The 20,446-nt window shown below is 34.5% G+C and overlaps 1 pseudogene; it reads right to left on the bottom strand.

Moving 5' to 3' along the window:
* Positions 1 to 19,008: 19,008 nt before the first annotated feature.
* The window catches only part of LOC149547081 (subtilisin-like protease SBT1.8), a 44,818-nt pseudogene continuing 43,380 nt past the window's right edge, over positions 19,009 to 20,446 (bottom strand).

Genomic DNA, 20,446 nt, shown 5'->3' with positions numbered 1-20,446 from the left:
TACTTTGAGATGTTTAATTATGTTATTTAATGTTTCACAAAAATGTATATTGATGATGTAGTGCAGAAAATGAATATAGGATTAACACTTTGATTATGCAATTTTAGTGGTTAAGTATATGAGTAGAAATGAGATAAATAGTTAATTATTTGAAAGATTTATGTTTTGAGTTATGCGATTATCCTAATGAGTTATATATACGCATGTGATTTTCTTGAGCTATTGATGTGTGCAGGATATTTTAGCCAAGAAATCTAACAGAGAATTGAAACTAAACCCTATGTACCATTTGTGAAAACTAGGGTTGAGTCTAATAAAAGATGCAGAACCCATAGTTCATATTTTATTTGTATTGTGAATTGAATGAATGTATCATTCTGTAATCATTAAGTGTTAATATTTTGTAACAATAATTTTATAATGTCGCTTGACACTCGTGATTTCTGTATGCATTTCAGCATGATAGTTAGGGTTAAGTGAGTAACCTAAAGATCTAAGTGGACTAGATTAGTGACCTAATGCTAATATGTGGGTAATTGAGGTTAATTACCCTAATCAAGGTTTAGTGATAATTTTGCATTTTTTAAAGAGTTTTAAAAAGTGAAAAATTTTCAAGCATTTTATTAGGTCACTAAATAGTCCTAGAGGCCAAAAATCATGAAAACTAAGTACCCAAGGGTTATATATATGGGTTGGGGGTGTTTTCTACCCCTCTAGCCCCTTTCATTGACTTTGGTGACCACTCAAATATTCCATTTTTTCTTTATTGCGAAAATTGAAGTTCCATCATGAGTTTGATAAGTTAAACTCCACCTTGAGGTTAGCCTTAATGTTAGGATTGGGTTAGAAGTCTCTAGAAGCCCTTGGTCAAGTGGGGGAGTTATTGCATTTTGAAGATGGTTGAGTTGGGATATTATTTAGGGGCAGATTTGAGGATGGAGGAGTGTTCACCCAACCTCTAGTTTTAGAGAGCAATTCAAGATTGAAGGAGAAGGAAGGGAAGCTCATCTCAAATTTTAGTTGCCATCACCTTATTGTGAAGGTAGGAACCCTTCAAGCTCATGTGTCCATGTTGTATTCATTCTTAAGTAGTTTTCTTTGCATATGTATGTTTGTGTGTTTGATAAATATGTTTGGAAGGGATTGAAATGAGTTTTCCTTAAATGTTTCCTTTGTTTGTTTTTTCACTTTTGATTTCAAAGGGATTGTATGAGTTGTATTGGCATTACTCACCTTCAGATAGGAAAGAAGTGGCCATGTATAAGAAGAGTTCTTTAGTTGGACTCCGACAGTGCATAGTCTCTCCTCAAGATGAGGAGAGGGAGAGAGTAGGGTGTTGTGGCCCTCTACTCATTAGCACAAACCATGTTTTGAGTTTTGAAATTTAAGAAATGGAAGAAAGAAATTTCTTGTAATTATAGCCCTGAAAGGGCACCTATTATGGTGTTGAGACTGATGTCTCTTGTTGAAAAAATCCACCTTCTCCCTAGTCTGGTTCAATGACAAACCTATTGTGCAATCCTAGATGGGAGTAAATGTTTGAATTTGTCTTCATGTTAAAATTGTTTGTCTCTTGGTCAGTTTCATAATGATTACTTTGTTGTGGAGCCAAACAGAAAATTTAGAGCTGTTATTTAAATTCAAATGTATTTGGGAGTTTCCCCCTCGGGATTAAGATCCTATTGTAAAAACATTTTTTGTTAAATGTATTGTTGAAACGACTATGATCTTGGGTTTTCTTCCCTAGTTCTTTCTCGAGGGAGTCCTTGAATCAGATCAATGAATTAAAATGGAGTACTTTCTATTCTTATGATATTCTATGTGATTAAATTTTTATATGCATAAGTTACTAAAAACTAGATGCGTTGATGTTTTACCCTTTTTATGACATTCTTAAAGTTGGAATTTTATTCATGGATTAAATCGTAATTTGAGGAAATAATGATAAATAGAGATATGCAAAATTGATCCCAAATTATGTTAAGGAAATTTGATTACTTGAATGTTAGATTATTTGGCATTTTCATAATTATCAAGAAGCATTATAATATTATTTGAACGCTCAAACATAATATTTAATCTCTATGTTATATTCAATTTTAAAAAAAAATGTTTCCCTTACTATGTAAATTTAATTTGGAATCTAACACCTTGAAAAAAAATATATACTCAAAGAAAAAAAATTATTCCCTTGGCAAATTATGTAAATTGGAAATTTCCAACACTTACAAAAAAAATTTGCATCCTAAGAGTGAATGCTCTCTATATTTTGTATGGAGAAAAATAATCCCATTGTTGAAACAGAGAATATTCTTGTTGGATTCTCTTTGAAAATTCATTGCTAAATTTAATTAATATCAAAAAAATTATAAACAAAAAAAATAAAAATAAATAAATAAATCTAAATATCCTACCCTATGTCTATCCTAGCCACCCACTAAACTTTACATAGTCAATGTATTTAAGTGGGTGATGTCACCCCCTCACCCTCCAAAGTTATGCATTTTCTTTTCTTATAAACCACCCACATGACATGGCAAGGAATGAGGGAAAAAATTCAATTTTGTGTTGAAAGGTTGTAAAGTGAGTGTAAATGCCTCCTCCTCATTATTGCAAAAGCCTTCAACAAATTCATGCATACCTTCCTTGGAGTAAAGGCTAAGATGACCTTGGAACATGTGCAACCCCTTCCTCATGCGCTTGGGAAGCACCCAAGTTTGGGGAAATAGAATCCCACTTGGTCACGCAACCTAGGGAATAGGGGGTTAAGTCAGGTAAGGTTAGAAGTAGGGGTAGTTAATGTTTTTCTTGAAATTAGATTTTTTAGTAAATTTTGCTAGTAGGAAGTTTTAATGATTAGAATTAGTTTATTTATTAGATAACTTTTATAGTTTAGTTTTAAAATGTGTTTAAAAAAAGAGAGCTTTAAAGTTAATATCAGTTGTTAGTAAAGTCAGTTTGTATATTATATGTTAGATTTTATTTAGAATTAGTGAAGTTTAGTTAGTTAGTTAAAGTTAGATAGTTATTAGTGTTAGAGTATGTTAGATATTAGAAATTAGATAATATGTTATTTTGTTTAAATATTTTACTAAAATTTAAAGTTAGGATTTGTTAATTTAATGTTAAGTTAGTAAGTTAAAGCTAAATTAGTTAGTTAATTTGTTTGAAGAATTGTCATTTAGTTTTATTTAATTCTAACTATATTGTTATTGTTAGATATGTTTTATTTTAGAATAGATTGTAGATTTAAATATAATTTGTTTAGAATAAAGATGAATAGTTGTGTTAGTTTTAAATAATGTTTAGTTATTTGTATATTAGATGTTATATTAGTTAGTTAGTTCTTTGATTTCAATGTTTCGAAATAATTAGATTTATATTTATTTGAATTGTTATTCAAATAATTTAAATATATTGTTCATTAATATGTTGCTTGATTAATGTTATAGTGGTTAATGTTAATAGGTTTTAAATTAGTTGCAAATTATGTTTTCTAGTAGATTTAACAATTTGTTGTTTTAGTCGAGATAGTGACGTTGGATGCCATGAAGATGACGTCAGGCTAAGTAGTGGTGGCCAGGTGGTAGGTTGGTTATGCTCCATGGCAATGTTAGTTTGTGGTGACTGATCAGCAAAGTACTATACATACTCCATAAATTCTTTGGGAAATTTTTTTTTGGGCCCTATTTTATTGAGATTTTAGGCTGTCATGTAATTATTGATTATAACCCTAAAGTGGTAAAAATACTTGTATAAAAGAGCTTAGGGTTAGGGATTGTTTCATAGGTGATGCAAAATTGGTTCTTGCAATGATATTGAGTTGTAAGGGATTATGGATTGTAATAAGGTTTTAATCACTAGATCATAAAATATTGGACTTTCTGTTTGGTGGACGCAACCCAACGTTTGGGTGAACCATGTTAAATCTTAGTGTCTTGTGTTCTTTTCTGTGTGATCTATTTTTTTTTTTTTGATATTGGTTATATTTTCATGTAATTTTTATTTCTATCTGTGGTTTAATCCTAACAAGTGGTATCAGAGCGAGGCTATTTTTTAGTTATCCTCTATAGGAAAGTCTCATGGTTGATTGGGAGTGATGGCAGATGAGGGTAAGCTGAGGTTTGACAGGATTAATGATTAGAACTTTTAGTTATGGAAGATGCAAATGGAAGACTATCTTTATCAAAAGGATTTATGTAAGTCATTGGAAGGCAAAAACCAAGAATCAAGGATCTATGTCAAATGATGAATGGCATGTTTTGGATAGAAAGGCACTTGGAAGCATTTGATTATGCCTAGCACCATCGGTGTCTAGAGTAAATAATTATTTATTCTTTTACTTAAGTTTACTTAGGTTAATGCATTTATTTAATAGTTGTAGTTGATGAGTTGTTGACAACATGAGAGTTTGCTCCTATCTAGTCATACTTATCCTCTCACCTTGATCGAGGATATTTCACCTTTTGTGGATGTATGCTTAGTTGTCATCGTTATCTTCTAACACTTTCTAGTTTTTTGTACAAGCTTCCTTGAGGCCCTTATATTTGGTCTCTCTCATTGTAAATTCACATCATTCACATAGCAAATTTATTTTCTTATTGTGAAATATCTTTTCTTGCTTTTTTGAATTGCTCCAAGCTCTTGTTCCTTCTTCTTCAGTTTCTTTTCAGCAAGCTATTTGCATGCAAGTGATCTTGGTGCACTATGAAGTTGGCTTTCATCAACTTCTACACGATATCAGAGCCTCCTTGTTGCTTCTTGGTTTGAAAGATTTTTGAAGTTGTGATTCAGAGACACAAACCCTAGTTTGTTTGAGATTTTTTTCTTCAATCAAGAGGAAGTGCATTTTTTTGGGGCAAATTTTTTAAAAAATAAAAAAGTTTTGTATTTATACTTTTTTTGTGAAAATTTTGTGTGTGTGTGTGTGTGTGTATATATATATATATATATAGTTCATTAATATGTTGCTTAATTAATGTTATAGTGGTTAATGTTAATAGGTTTTGAATTAGTTGCAAATTATGATTTCTAATAGATTTGACAAGTTGTTGGTTTACGTATGGGTTATTGAAAGGTAATTGAAAAATAATATATTGTTTTAAAATTAATGTAATACAAAAAAAATGTCAAAATCAAATTAATAATGAATATTCAAAATTATGAGTGGACCCCACATGTTGGTTATAAACTTAAATGGAATGTTAGGATATTGTTAGGAGAACCCGTATCTGTCTTACATTATACCTTTACTTTAACTTGTGAAAACAAACATATCTAAATTAGTGGATTTAATTAATTTAAAAAAAAATAAAAAAATTTGCCCTGTATTTTGGGCATGAAATTTTGATATCAAAGCCTATGTTTTGACACTAGGAACCAAATCCATTATGCTTCTGAAACTTAATCTAAACTTTAAATTGTGTAGGATGCCTCCCATCACATGAACCAATCGATGAGGTAGAGGTCATAGGGTGAGAGGTGGTAGAGAAAAAAAGCAGGATGGACCACCACCACCACCACTAAACCCAAATTAGGACATCTTGGATGCCCTCCAGACACTAAATGGAGTAGTTTAGAGAGCCTACCACCCATAGTTTAGCCAGAGCAACAAATTCCCAAAGAGGAAGCATAGGGACCCAGAGGAGGTAGGCTCGATGGAAGAGAGAGGAGTAGGAGTCACCCACCGAGGTAGGTTGAGGGATAGGATGAGCATAAGGGTGAGTTGATACATCATAGAGGACCACCACTCACCAGACCTCCTAGACATGTAGGAGATGAGATTAGAGAGTTGATTCGACTCCAACCACCATTTTTTACTGGTTCCACTGATGAAACAATAGCAAAGGCTTGGTTATAGAGTTTGTTGTGGTGCTTTGGACTACATCCTTATGGGAGTAATCTGAAGGCACATCTATTAGTCCATTAGCTAAGAGGAGATGCTTCCAATTGGCGGCATTAGGAGAAAACTATAGGAGGAGTGAGGATAGATACCCTCATATGGGAGACATTCTTGGTTAAATTCTGAGAGAGGTACCTTTCCAAGTATTTCAAGCATAAGTAGATAGAGAAATTTCATTCTCTATATCAGAGGGACCTCACAGTAGCTTAGTATGAGAGTAGGTTTCTCAAGCTCCTTCCTTATGTTGAATACATGAAGGATAAGAATTAACGAGTGCATCACTTCATCATGGGCCTAAATTTCTCACTCTAGGGCGTAGAATGTTTGGCCTTCCCTACCAGCTTCATATAGGTAGTTGAGATAACATTAGTTTCTGAGGATACTTGGGGTGGATAGGAGTCACGGGATTAGTCTTAGAACCAAAACTCTACCTAGCAGAAACCTCCTTGGAAAGGAAATCAAAACTATACAATAGGGTTCTCTAAGGGCCAATAGTCTTAGCAACAAAAACCATAACAATAGTAGTAGAAACCCTCATAGGGTTATCAGGGCTCTAAGCCAAAGCAGTGGTAGTCATAGGGTCCCAAATAGGATTATAAAGTATAGGCCCCATAGTCACAGTCAGTAAAGACTCAGTAGTCTTCTAGGAGTGGATAACATGGATCTAGTAGGTCAAGAGGCCCATAGTAGTTTAGATCAAAAGGTGTATAGTCTTATACCTGAGGACTGTGCTACACTTGTGGTGGCATGGGTCATATAGCTAGAGAGTGTCCATAGGGACAATCATCAAGTGGTCAAAGAGGAGCTATTTTAGAGCTGAGAGTTGGTGATATGGGTAGATCCCATAGAGTCTTCGTAGTGGTTGACAACCACTAGACTGAGCATTAGGCCATAGTTATTGAGGCCATAGGTATAATGTAGGGTCATGTGGTTTCTATTTTATTTGATTCTAGAGCTATTGACTCTTTTATATCTCCATATGTAGTGGAGTGTTGCGGCTAGTGGCAGTTAGAACAGATGTTAGTTGGGAAGTAGAGTTAGCCTTGGGAGCTAAAGTGTCAGTTAGTTCCATCGTGCATAATTGCTAGATTTAGATTGGAGACATGACCATGATGTTTGATCTATGCATTACCCCTCTAGGTTCTTATGATGTTGTCATTGGAATGGATTGGATTTATGCCCATAGCACCAAGATGGATTGTCGATAAAAGAGGGTAGAATGTGTGGATGAGTATGGGATCTCTAGAGTGATCTTCGGAGTAAAGATACTAGTATCCCTTCATATGATTTTTGCTATGCAACTTAGACAGTGCATCTGAAAAGGATGTTAGTTGTTCGCTATCACCAATAGTGACAGAGAGGAAGATCTAGAGGGAGAGCCATCCCTCAATAGTTTTCCAATCCTGTAGGAGTTTGCAAATGTTTTTCCTTTAGAGCCCCTTGGTATCCCTCCACCTAGAGTAGTGGACTTTCACATAGATCTTGTGTAAGGATCCAAGCTACTATTGAGAGCACCATACAAGATGACTACTTATGAGCTCAGTGAGCTAAAGATTTAGCTGGGGGAACTCTTGGAGAAAGGGCATATTCGACCTAGTGTGTCACCTTGGGGTGCACTAGTGATCTTTGTAAAGAAGAAGGATATATCACTTAGGTTGTGTATTGATTATCGATAGTTGAACAAAGTAACCATCAAGAATTGATACCTTCTTCCTAGGATTAATGATCTCTTCAATTAGTTATAGGTTGCCCAAGTATTTTCAAAGATTGATTTGAAGTTTGGTTATCATCAGTTGAGGATTATGGATTATGATATCCCAAAGAGTACATTTCGTATGAGGTATGGTCACTATGAGTTCACTGTGGTACCATTTAGCCTCACAAATGCTCTAGTTGTATTCATGACCCTCATGAATGGAGTATTTTGTATCTTTTTGGATAATTTTGTGGTCGTATTCCTTGATGACATTATGATTTATTCTCATAAGAAGAAAGAGTGTGAAGAGCACCTAAGACAAGTGTTGTAGAATTTGAGAGAGAATCAGTTGTATGGTAGCCTGTCAAAGTGTGCATTCTATAGACCTGAGATATATTATTTGGATCATATCATATTAGGTGATGGAGTCTCAGTAGACCCATCAAAGATTGGGGCCATCATGGATTGGCTAGCACCCACCGGTGTCATTGAAGTGAGGAGCTTTATGAGACTAGCAGGATATTACAGACGCTTTATTGTAGGATTATCTAGATTGGCACACCCAATCACATCTCTTCAAAAAAAGAGGAATAATTATGAGTGAACAAAGAAGTGTGATAGCGCTTTTCAAGAGCTCAAGAGAGCCCTCAAAAGTGCGCTAATCCTAGCAGTGCCAAATCCTTCTACAGAGTTGTTGGTGTACACAGATGCATCTTTGGATAGTATAAGGGCAGTCCTTATGTAGGATGGATGAAATATTTCCCTCAAGTCTAGAAATTTGAAGACTCGTGAACTCAATTACCCTACTCATGAACTAGACCTTGCAATAGTTGTTCATGCCTTAGTGAGGTGGCAACACTTCCTTCTAGGTCATAGATTCAAACTTCATTCTGATCACCAAAGCTTGTAGTACATATTTACTTAGATGAACCTTAATGCTAGGCAAAGAAGGTGGATGGAGTTCCTTTGTGAGTATGATTTTGATGTTCATTACTTCAAGGGAAAGGAGAATGTGGTTGTAGATGCTTTAAGTAGAAGGTGCCATGAGCTTTTATCTAAGACTACTTGCACTGATTTGAGAGAGCGGATCCTACATCATTTGCCAGTGGATGAGCTTTATGTAGAAGTTAATCAGATAGTGCATTCTCAGAGACCCTTGGAAGGGAAGTGTTTAGAGTATTCTTTGGAGTATGATGGACTCTTGCATCATAGAGGACATATGTATGTACCTTTGATTGGGGGCTTGTACAAGCTCATTGTATTTGAGGCTCACAAAGCACCTTATGCAACACACCTCGGTGTTAAGAAGTTACATGTAGATTTGAGGCAATTATTTCACTGGCCAAGCATGAGAGTGCAAATTGCTAATATAGTTGTGAGATGCCTCAAGTATCAAAGGGTGAAGGTAGAAAACCATCATCCTGGTGGACTTCTTCAACCTCATGAGATTGGAGAGTGGAAGTGGGATGTTATATCTATGGATTTTATTGTTGGTCTTCCCATGTCTTCTCGCTACCATGATGCCATTTTGGTGATGGTTGACACATTGACCAAGGTTTCCTACTTCTCACCTATGTGTACTAAATACACAACACAAAACATAGCCTAGGTGTTTTTGCAGGACATTGTCAGACTTCATGGCATTCTTCATAAGATCATGTTAGATAGGGACACTCTATTCACTGCATCCTTTTGGAGAGAGTTGTAGGAAATATTGAGCACTAGGATCAATTTTAGTATAGTGTACCATCCTTAGATTGATGGTCAGACTAAGTGAGTGAATCGAGTTTTGGAGGAGATGTTACATATGTACGTGATGGAACATCAGGTCAAATAGGAGGAATACTTACATCTTGTCAAGTTTGTCTATAATAATGGGCACCATTCCTCTATAGGTATGCCACCTTATGAAGCCTTGTATGGAAGACCTTACAGAATGCCTTTGATTTGGGATAAGATCAAAGATCGAGTATCTATTGGCCCTCAATTAGTCAAAGAGATGAAACAACAAGTGACCCTAATTAGACAGCATTTGTGAGAGGCACATGATAAGCAGAAGAAGTATGTTGATGCAAAGAGTATAGATCGAGAGTATCAGGTTGGAGATAGAGTTTTCTTGAGGGTGTGACTGCACAATAGTCTGATTCGATAGAAAAAAGGCTCCAAGTTGGCACCCTAGTTTGTTGGACCATTCAAGATCCTAGAGAGGATAGAACCAGTTGCATACCATCTAGCTTTGCCACATAGCTTATTACGCATCCAAGATGTGTTTCACATTTTAGTACTTAGAGGATACATTTATGACAAGTCTCACATTATAGATTGGAATGCCTTGTAGGTGGAGTCAGATGGGTAGTTAGCACTAGTGCTTATCCATATTATTGTCTACCAAACCCTAGCTCTTCGAGGCCAAGAGCTGGACCAAGTTAGAGTCTAGTGGGATTGTTATGATGAGGTCACAGTTTCATGAGAGGATGCAGCATAGATGTGATCTTAGTACCTATATCTTTTTTATGAACTCTAGGAGGATGTTCATGCCTAGTGGGGGAGGATGTGAGGCCTCACCTGGACCCATCATAACATAGTTGATACATTATTATTTTGATACTCATGACTTGATATGTTGAGATATTGTCAGATACATTAGACATTATTATGTAATTTTATATTGTGTGATGTTTTACTTTGAGATGTTTAATTAATTTTATTTAATGTTTCATGAACATGTATATTGATGATGTAGTGTAGAAAGTAAATATAGAATTAACACTTTGATTATGCAATTTTAGTGGTTAAGTATATGAGCAGAATAGAGATAAATAGTTAATTATTTGAATATATATATATATGTATATATATATATATATATATAGATGACTTTCTCAATATTGGACTTGCTATTTGGTGGACATAGCATAGGGTTTGGGTGAACCATGTTGTAGAAAAATTAAGATTAAGTTGTAGAATGGGAATCATTGGCTACTACATGAGGTAAGACGTGTTCCAAGGCTGAGTAGGAATTTAATATCAGCAAGGCAAGTCAGTGATGAGGGTTGTGTAGTTACTTTTAATAATAAAAATTGGAAGGTTTCAAAAGTTTCCCTTGTAGTAGAAAAATGTGTGAAAGTAGGCACCATATATCTTTGTATAGGTCATATTGTTCCTTCTACTTTAATTGTTTTAGAGAAAAATGAATGTTTAGGAATAATTATTGTAGTTGAGCAAGGAGAACAAATAGCTGCTGTAAATTTTGATACAATGTTGTCGCACAACAGACTTGGGCACATGAGTGAGAAAGGTAAGAAAGTGCTTCATTCAAAGAATGTTTTACTAGGTTTGAAATGTGTTAATATGGATTTTTGTGAAAGTTGTGTGTATGGAAAACAAAAAAGAGTGAGTTTTATGAAGACTAGGAAGGAAAACAATAAGGAGAAATTAGAGCTTTTGCATACTGATGTATGGGGACCAGCTCAGGTATCTTACCTTAAAGGCTCTCATTATTATGTTACATTTATTGATGATGCAACTAGAAAGGTATGGATTTATTTCCTTGATGGAAATCTAATGTATTTCAAACTATTAAGAAATGGAAATGCTTGGTTGAAAATGAGACTAGTAAGAAATTAAAATGTCACAGATTTGATAATGGTGGTGAGTATTGCAATCATGAATTTGAAGATTACTACTCCACTAATGATATTTTTCGATAGAAAATTGTTCCAAGGACTCCACAGAAAAATTGAGTGGCTAAATGCATGAACAAGATTATAATGGAGCATGCAAGGAGCAAGAGGTTTCATGCTAGGTTTCGCTTACACATATACTATTGTATATTTGATTAATAGAGGTCCCTCTATTCCTTTGGGTTGTGGTATTCTAGAGGAAGCATGGACTGGTAAGAAGGTGAGTTATTCTTTTCTCAAGACCTTCGGTTGTGAAGCATTTTCTCACATAGATTCTAAAAACACAACCAAGCTAGAAGTTAAGTCAAATAAATGTGTATTTGTTGGATATGGCATTACTGAATTTGGTTATAGGCTTTGAGATTTTGAAAATTATAAAATTGTAAGAAGAAAAGATGTCATATTTAATGACAAAGTGTTGTACAAAGATCTGTTGCAGCAACATGAGAAGAAAGAAGATGATTATGTAGTCCTGGATGATACTCCAAAAGATGATATTCTAGCCATTCCTCATGATTAGTAACAACTACAACAACAAATACCGCACACACTAGTAAATGTTAGAAGGTCAACAAGGCAAATTAGACCTCTAAAAAGATTTTTTCCCTCTTTGTGTTCTATTTTATTAATAGATGCTGGTGAACCTAAATGTTATGATGAAGCTGTGTAGGTGGATACTAAGATTCAGTGGGAGTTTGCAATGAAAGATGAAATGGACTCTTTATTGAAGAGTAAGACATGGGATTTATGCAAGTTGCCTATAGGTAAAGAGGCTTTATAGAATAAATGGGTTTACAAGTTAAAAGAAGAGGATGGAGGTGAAAAAAGATTTAAAGCCAGGTTAGTTGTAAAAGGATTTGCATAAAAAAAGGGCATTGATTTTAATGAGATATTTTCTCTTGTTGTTAAAATGACTTCTATCCATACTATTTTAAGTATTATGGCTACTGAAGGTTTGCATTTAGAGAAAATTGATGTTAAAATAGTCTTCCTTCATGGTGATTTGGATGAAGAGATATATATGGCTTAGCCATGGGGATTTGAGGTCAAAGGTAAGGAGAACTCAGTTGCAAATTGAAGCAAAGTTTATATAGCTTGAAGGAAGCACATCAGTAATGATATCTAAAATTTGATAGTTTTATGCATGAGCATGGATAAAATAGGTGTCATTCAAATCATTGTGTTTATTTTAAGAGGTTGGATGATGACAGCTATATTATTTTATGTTTATATGTTGATGATATGCTTATAGTTGGGTCTAACATGGATCATATTAAGGGGCTAAAACACCAGTTAGCACATGCATTTTCTATGAAGGATTTGGCGGTAGCAAAATAAATCTTTGGTATGAAGATTTGCAGAGATAGAAAGAAAAAAATATTGACACTATCTCAGGCTAATTATGTGGAGAAGGTGTTGTAACATTTCTCTATGGAGAATGCTAAAGCTGTCAGCACACCTTTACCTAATCATTTGAAGTTGATTAAGGAGATGTGTCACAAGACACAAGAAGAGGAGGATAAGATTTCTAAGGTACCTTATGCTTTAGCTATAGGAAGTTTGATGTGTGCTATGGTATGTACAAGACCAGATATTGCACATGCGGTGTGAGTTGTTAGTAGGTATATGAGTCATCCGAGAATTGAGCATTGGAATGCAGTCAAGTGGATTCTCAGATATTTGAGAGGAACATCCAATAAGTGTTTACACTTTGGGGGCTCTACTACTGATTTACAAGGATATGTTGACTTATATTTGGTAGGGGATATTGATACTAGGCGAAGTACTACAAGTTATGTCTTTACTATTAGTGGGGAAACCATGAGTTAGGTTTCTAGGTTATAGAAGGTTAATGCTTTATCCAATATAGAGGTAGAGTATGTTGTTGCTATAGAGGCAACCAAGGAGATGATATGGCTTCAGTTCTTCTTGGAAGAGTTGGGACATCCTCAAAAGGATAATTTTTTTTTTATAGATAGTCAGAGTGTAATTCATCTTGCAAAGAATTCAGCTCTACATTTAAAGACAAAACACATACAGTTGTGGTACCATTTCATTCGATTAGTTTTGGAGGATGGACAGTTAAAGTTGGACAAGATACATATAGATGAAAATCTAGTAGATATGTTTACTAAGGTAGTGACAAGAGAGAAGTTGAATTCCTCTTCAATTTCAGTTGGTCTTCTAGACTGAACAAAAATCAATGAACAACATAGTCCAGGGTGGTTTGATCTAGTGGGAGCCCCATGTGGTAGTGATATTGCTATAGGATCAGTCTCCAAGTGGGAGATTGTTGTCTAGTGTGGAGTCTAATTAATCCCCAAGTGGAAGATTGTTAGTTTTTGGTGACTGGTCAGAAAAGTGTTGTACATACTCCATAAATTCTTTGGGGAAATTTTTTTTTGGGCCCTATTTTATCAATATTTTGGGCTAACATGTAATTATTAATTATAAATCTAAAGTGATAAAAATAGTTGTATAAAAGAGCATAGAGTTAGGGATTATTTCATAGGTGATGCGAAATTGGTTCTTGTGGTGGTATTGAGCTATAAGGGATTGGAGATTGTAATAAGGTTGCAATCACTAGATTGTAAAATATTGGACTTGCTATTTGGTGGACTTAGCTCAAGGTTTGGGTGAACCACGTTAAATCTTGGCGTCTTGTGTTCTTTTCTATGTGATCTATTATTTTTTAATATTGGTTATATTTGCATGCAATTTTTATTTTTGTTCATGGTTTAATCCTAATAGGTGGCGATGGCTAAAGAGGGTGGCGCCATGGGTGTTGGTGGCAGCTAGGTTGAGCGAAGGTGGCTGGAGGGTGGACTACCGATGGTAGCCAAGAGTAGGCTATGTTATGGCTATGTGATTGGTGTCAACTGAGCATGGGCTAGGTGTGAGTTGCATTCCAATGGTGGTGGGTCACTGGGCGGTGGCCTGTGCGACCGCTTCTTAATTTTTTAATTTTATTTTATTTTCCATCTGCACGGTCCTCTGGGAGGCCAGATGTTTTTTCTAGAAGCTACAATGGCCAAAAATCAATTATTTTATATGATTTTTGACTGTAATGGGCCTTCTGAGCATGATGGAAATGTCCATTTTGGCCTAAAGTGAGTCAAAAAAATGACCTCCTCCTAGTTGTAGGAGAAAGCCTCAAAAAGATGGGGTTTCTAACTTTGAATCATGGCTTCAAAAATCTTCAAAATAGGAAGCAATAGGGACGCTCTGATACCATGTAAAAGTTGTGAAAACCAACTTCACAGATTGCCAAGAACACCTACATGCAAATAACCTATACTTTAGAGAAATCAGAAAAGGAAAAAGAAGAGCTTGGAAAATCTCAATGGTGTGAGAGAAAAATTGTATTCCAAGTTATGAAAACAAAATGTACAAAATTTCAACCTTAAAAGTGAACAAATCCCTAAAGGGAAAGAAAACTAGGTTTTTGCATTATAATTAATATTTTATATTAATTATAAGCACCTAAGAGAAAGCTTAAATAGACTAGAGTAATAGATGACGTAATTAGTTAAATCAACATGATTTAATTAATAAGCATAAATAAATAGTTACTCTAACAATAACCCAGAAAGCTTTACAGTTAGACATGTATGCTGATAATTTGATGAATCACTAAAAGTGATTTGCTCTCTCTCTCTCTCTCTCTCTCTCTCCCTCCCTCCCTCCTTGGATTTTTTCTCTGTGTTTGTTTTCTTTTGTTGTGTTTACTTAGCAAGGTGGTTGGATAGTTAGGTGTGCCTTTGGCCCTAGCTATTCGATCCCTCCTTGCACTGGCTTGTCTCTTTCTATGACAGGTGTTTCATCCATGTGATTCTTGGGAGCTTCGGTGTTGATCTTTCATCAACTTCAACATGGTATCAGAGCTCCAGATCTTCATGCCTTTGTTCTATTTATGAGAGGTTTGTCTTGACTTTAAGATATGAACCTAACTGTTGAACTCATAGCACCCCAAAACCCTATTTTCATTTAAGGCACATCCAATCTAGACATAATTAGAATCTGGAGCAAACAAAACCTACTCCCAAATTGGGCACATTTCCTGAGGTGTCGATCTATGCATTCTGGCTAAAAATTAAGACTTTTCTAGCACAGAAATTGAGGTTTTTTGCAAACAAAATTGAGGTGATTTGTACATGTTGGAACATAAATCAAGGCATGTTTGCACACAAATTGAGATTTTTTGGCAGGGAAATCAAGGCGATCTATGCACATTGACATAGAAATTGAGGCATATTTTCATAGACACCAAGATTTTTGACATAGAAATTGAGGTGATCTGTGCATGTTGGCCTAGAAATTGAGGCACTTTGGCATGGAAACTAAGACATGTTGGCACAAAAACTAAGGCATTTTGCCTCAACTTGTCATTCTAACTCTGTTTGGCCGATAGATTTTTCTTCTGACACCAACCATTTGATCCTACATAGTATTTTTGGCAACTAGATTTTCTTTTTTCTGGTAGGGGTCATTTTTCTGGCAATTTTTTGCTTCTTCAACCATTTGCCCATCAAATTTATGCTTCTCACATGCCGACATCAATACTGCATCAACATATCCTATCACTATTTTTGGCTCTGTTTGGACTTACCTTCACATTTTTGCTCATATCTTGAGCATACAGAGTCCATTTTTCTGCAAACAAGACATTGTTAGAAAATTATTTTTTAGTTTATTATAGTGGTATAAGTATTTTTTAATTTTGATACCTTTTATGCCTTTTTTTGCTATCAAAGTCAGGGGTTCTATTTTGCACTCTAGGAGACATATCTTGAGTATCTGATCTCCAATTTGGGAATTCTTTATATCCTTGGAAATCTCTTTTAGAGCTCTTCCTATGCTAATTATTTTTTTAGATTTTTCTCCAAGTAGTTTTTTCTTTTTGCATGTTTGCATTTCAGTGGATATCTTGGTTGTTTTAGGTTCGAAGATTGATTTCATTGCTTCAAATGATTCTTTATGGGTTGTACTATCTATTGTATCATCTTTATGTATCTACTAGTCTTTATAGACATCATTTGTATGCATTCTTGCAAAGACACTAAGATAAAGTGTTCTATTTCAACTATATTTTTATTTCAGTTATTTTTCTTTCTAACTCAACCAGTGTCATTTGAGGACACTTGTATAGATTATTGTATTCTTGGAATTCATTATATCTTGTGTCTTATTGTACATGCACTACTCTGATTAAAGTGCCATGAGGGGTGTATGTTTTTCCTTTGTTTGCCATCATTCTCAGTCTAGTGAGTTTCCCTTATTTGAAATTAGCCACATGATGTGTTTGAGATTGGTCACCTCAGTACACACATATGTATTCTTTTAAACATCTTGATTGTGGTTCCTTGACATACTGTTCTTTTGGCCCACTTTTCCAATTTCATATCACCTCACCCTTGTCTGCATAAGGGGGGTTCTTCTATTGTTTCTTATGCTTCCTTGGTTCAATTGAGTGAGCTATGTATTTAGTTTTCATTCCTCTATACTAGGCGGGTGTAGTGGCTAGGTACCTATACTTTTTGGTGATATGGATAACTTACCATATAGACACTTTTCTTTTTGTTCCTACTTTGGTTATGGTCTTCCATGTTAAATTAATCATCTCTTTAGGGTTTGGTGTTTCATGCCACATGTATCTTGAAGTTTAGTTGTTTTCCTTTGTGTGCCTCCTAATTTGATGCAAATTATAGTTGTTTCTACCTAGTTAGGTTCTATTTTAGTGGAGGTTCTTCAGATTAGCAATTACTTTTGATAGAGCTTTGCAACTTCTACATGTTCCTATCTTCTAAAACATTCCCTAGTTTGGAGGCTTCTTCAGTCCTCCACTAGTTCTTTTCAACATTATTTCCATCTCTTTTTGGTGTAGGGTTGTTCTCATGTGATTTTCTTTATTTCTCCTCTTTGTAGAGATTTGGTTGTGCTTGGGTATCTCATCAGGCCTTATTGTCGAGACCCAATTCTATTTTCAGTAGGAGTTTTAAGTTTTTAGCTACTCCCTAAGTTTATCTTAAGGGGGGGGGGGGTGTGTTAGAGTAATTAGATCTTTCCTAATTAACTCTATTTTACTTAAGCTAAACTTTAGGCATATAATAATTAATTATTATCATGCAACCTAGATTAGTTACTTGTTAGGGTTTTGATCTCCTTTATAAGGATGATCTCTCTTTGTAATTATAACATTAATTTGCTTTTGATTATAACAATTTCTCTTTTTTCTCATCAAGAATATCTCATCTATAGATCTGAGAATTCTAGCCTCTATAGCATTTGTTTCTCTCTTTCTGTGACAAGTGTTTGCATGAAGGTGATTTGAGAGTTGTGGGGTTGATCTTCATCAACTTCAATAGGATCCACCTTCCTCCTCCTCCTCCTCTATAGTTCATCCTTTTGCAGTCACTTGGGCAAGGTTGATCATTTCCTCTACAATTCCTCTTGTATTTGTTAATAGAGCTTGTCCTATTGCTTTAGACCTTGGTACCTCAAGTGGCTAGTCCACTCTCACTAATAAGATATGGTATTTCATTTTCTAAGTAATTTCTCACACTAATATGATGATGTAATCCATGATATAATGTATATTTTGGTGTGTAGCTTTCATGGTTATATTTTGTTTTTGATCATTAAAAATAACAAGAGAGTGCAAGCCCATCACACAAACTAGCATATTAATAGCACATTAATTACACTAGTAACTTTCATTACTGACAAGTCGATTCAATACTTTGACAAATGTATGTTTCTAAATTATATAATCAATAAAAAAATTTGTGTGGAAAATAATATAAATTATTTAACTTTATTGTTAGAATTTTCAAAGAAATGTGATAGGCTTGAAATATCAATTGTGGAAATCAAACATAAAGAAAGGTAAAATATAAAATATTTGGTGTTAGATAAATGAAGAAAAATAAATTATCTTGAAGGATTATTCTCTTGAAAGAAAAAACATATGTCCCTATGTAATTGAAGTTTTTGAGTAACACTTTTTGAACACAAGACACTTTTAGAATTCATTTTTTAAATTTAAGTTTAAAAAAATTATAGTCTTGTTTACAAAGACAATTTATATATTTTAAAATGATGTGATTTTTTTAAATAAATAATGATAATACTCCAAAAAATCATAAATATGTATTTACGAATATTTATAATAAGTTATAAATATTTCATTTTAAAAATATTCAAAAAAATATTATACATAAATGACATATTTTTGTAATTATTCAAAAAAATAGTAAAAAATAGTAAATAGTGAAAAATAGATATTTTAATTGAAGAGATATCTTTTAACTAATATAACTATAATCATTTCTACAATTGACTGAAGTAATAATTTATTTTTACATGATAAATATAAATTCTAAAATATGATTATTTTATTCTCAGCGTTATAATTTAATTCCATGGCACTCCAAATTTAACTTAATATTTTTTACTAAAAAACAATTATCTTCATAAAACAAAATTACATAAAGTAGAAAAGCACCAAGAAAAAGTTATTCTTTAACATATAGCTATTATAGTATTTAATTCCGTCTCATTTGTTTTAGAGGAGTCATTGGAAAGAATTGTCTCCCTTGGAACAAGAATGGTTCAATGACATACACCAAATACCGCACTTGCTATGTTAACATAAATACATGCAGAGTCTTTGTTTTATATCGACATCCTCACTATAGATAATCTGGGCATTATTTATATGCTAACACTTAGGTTAGTGTACCTATTCTCTCTCTATGTATAGAGACACCCTCCACTTCAAACCAGAATCTAGAGAATTCACTCTCCTCTCTCCCTTCCACTTTGCTTTCGAATGTCAGATTATAACTTGCTTGTTCGCTCCTTTACATTTGGACTTCTTTTCACCCGCACTTTGTATACTGCATTGTCGCCACCCATGTTGGTCACCGTCCTCCTCTTCACCTGAACATGCTCTTCATAATTCAATATGATAGAGAAAGATGGGTAATTATGATCCACACCTGATTCCACCAGATTTGGGCAGGGGGGCCATTTGTGGGTGAGTAGTGTGAAAAATCAACTATTGTAGTCACTGATTATCAATCTCCTATCGTAAACGATTAATAAACTACTAAAAACAAATTCTCAGCTAATATTGAAAAATAACACAACTGCAACTTCACTTATATAATACGGAAAGAAATGAACAACACAATAAGGAATTATATTAAACTTCAGCAAATCAAGAGATACAAAATTCTTTGCCTCTCACTGGCAAAACTCCGATAACCTCCTAATTTCTCCCGCTGATATTCCCCACTGCTATCCCCATGCTAACACTGTGCCCTTGCTAACATTGCAAGACAATTTGCTATCACTGCAAAATGCTTCTCAAAAACTTGTATTTCCAAATGACCCAATGACCCCTTTTTATACTAACCTATTGAAAAAACCAATGACCAAGATTAAATCAAACCAACGGTTGAGATCAAGACAACTCGACAGCCAATAATAGAATTGGTTGCAAGGTGTCCAAAAGGAATCACTAAAATTAGTAAACAATAACCATTTACTAATTCTCGACAAGTGGACAAACAACTATCATAACTACTGCTGCTATACATAGATAAGGACGAACCGCTGTCCAAGCTACTCATAAATACTACTGCTATTTTTGGGTAAAAAATAACAGTTGTCCAACTAACAATAATTAACACTCCCTCTTAGCAAGGAAGCTATTCTGCATGACACCCATCTTATCTCTGAAAAAGATAAATTTGGTCTTTCCCAAAGTCTTCGTCAGAATGTCTGCTACCTGCTCATCTGTAGGTATGTATTGTAGTTGAACAATACCTCATTGTACACAATCTCTGATGAAGTGATATCTGATATCTATATGTTTAGACCTATCATGAAACACTGGATTCTCAGACAACTTGATGCAACTCTGATTGTCACAATGTATCACAGTAGTCTCAACCTTCTGACCAAACAAGGCTACTAACAACTTCTGAAGCCATATAGCTTCACATGTCGCCATGCTAGCTGCTATGTATTCTGCTTCTGCTGAACTTAGAGCCACAAACTTCTGCTTCCTACTGAACCAAGATACAACTCCTGATCCCAAACTGAAACAACACCCTGAAGTGCTCCTTTTGTCCATTGTACTTCCTGCCCAATCTGCAT

Source organism: Cupressus sempervirens, chromosome 7 (assembly GCF_028749045.1).
Source record: "Cupressus sempervirens isolate cs-2001-9-10 chromosome 7, ASM2874904v1, whole genome shotgun sequence".
Lineage (NCBI taxonomy): Eukaryota > Viridiplantae > Streptophyta > Pinopsida > Cupressales > Cupressaceae > Cupressus > Cupressus sempervirens.
This window is presented reverse-complemented; position numbering and strand designations above follow the sequence as displayed.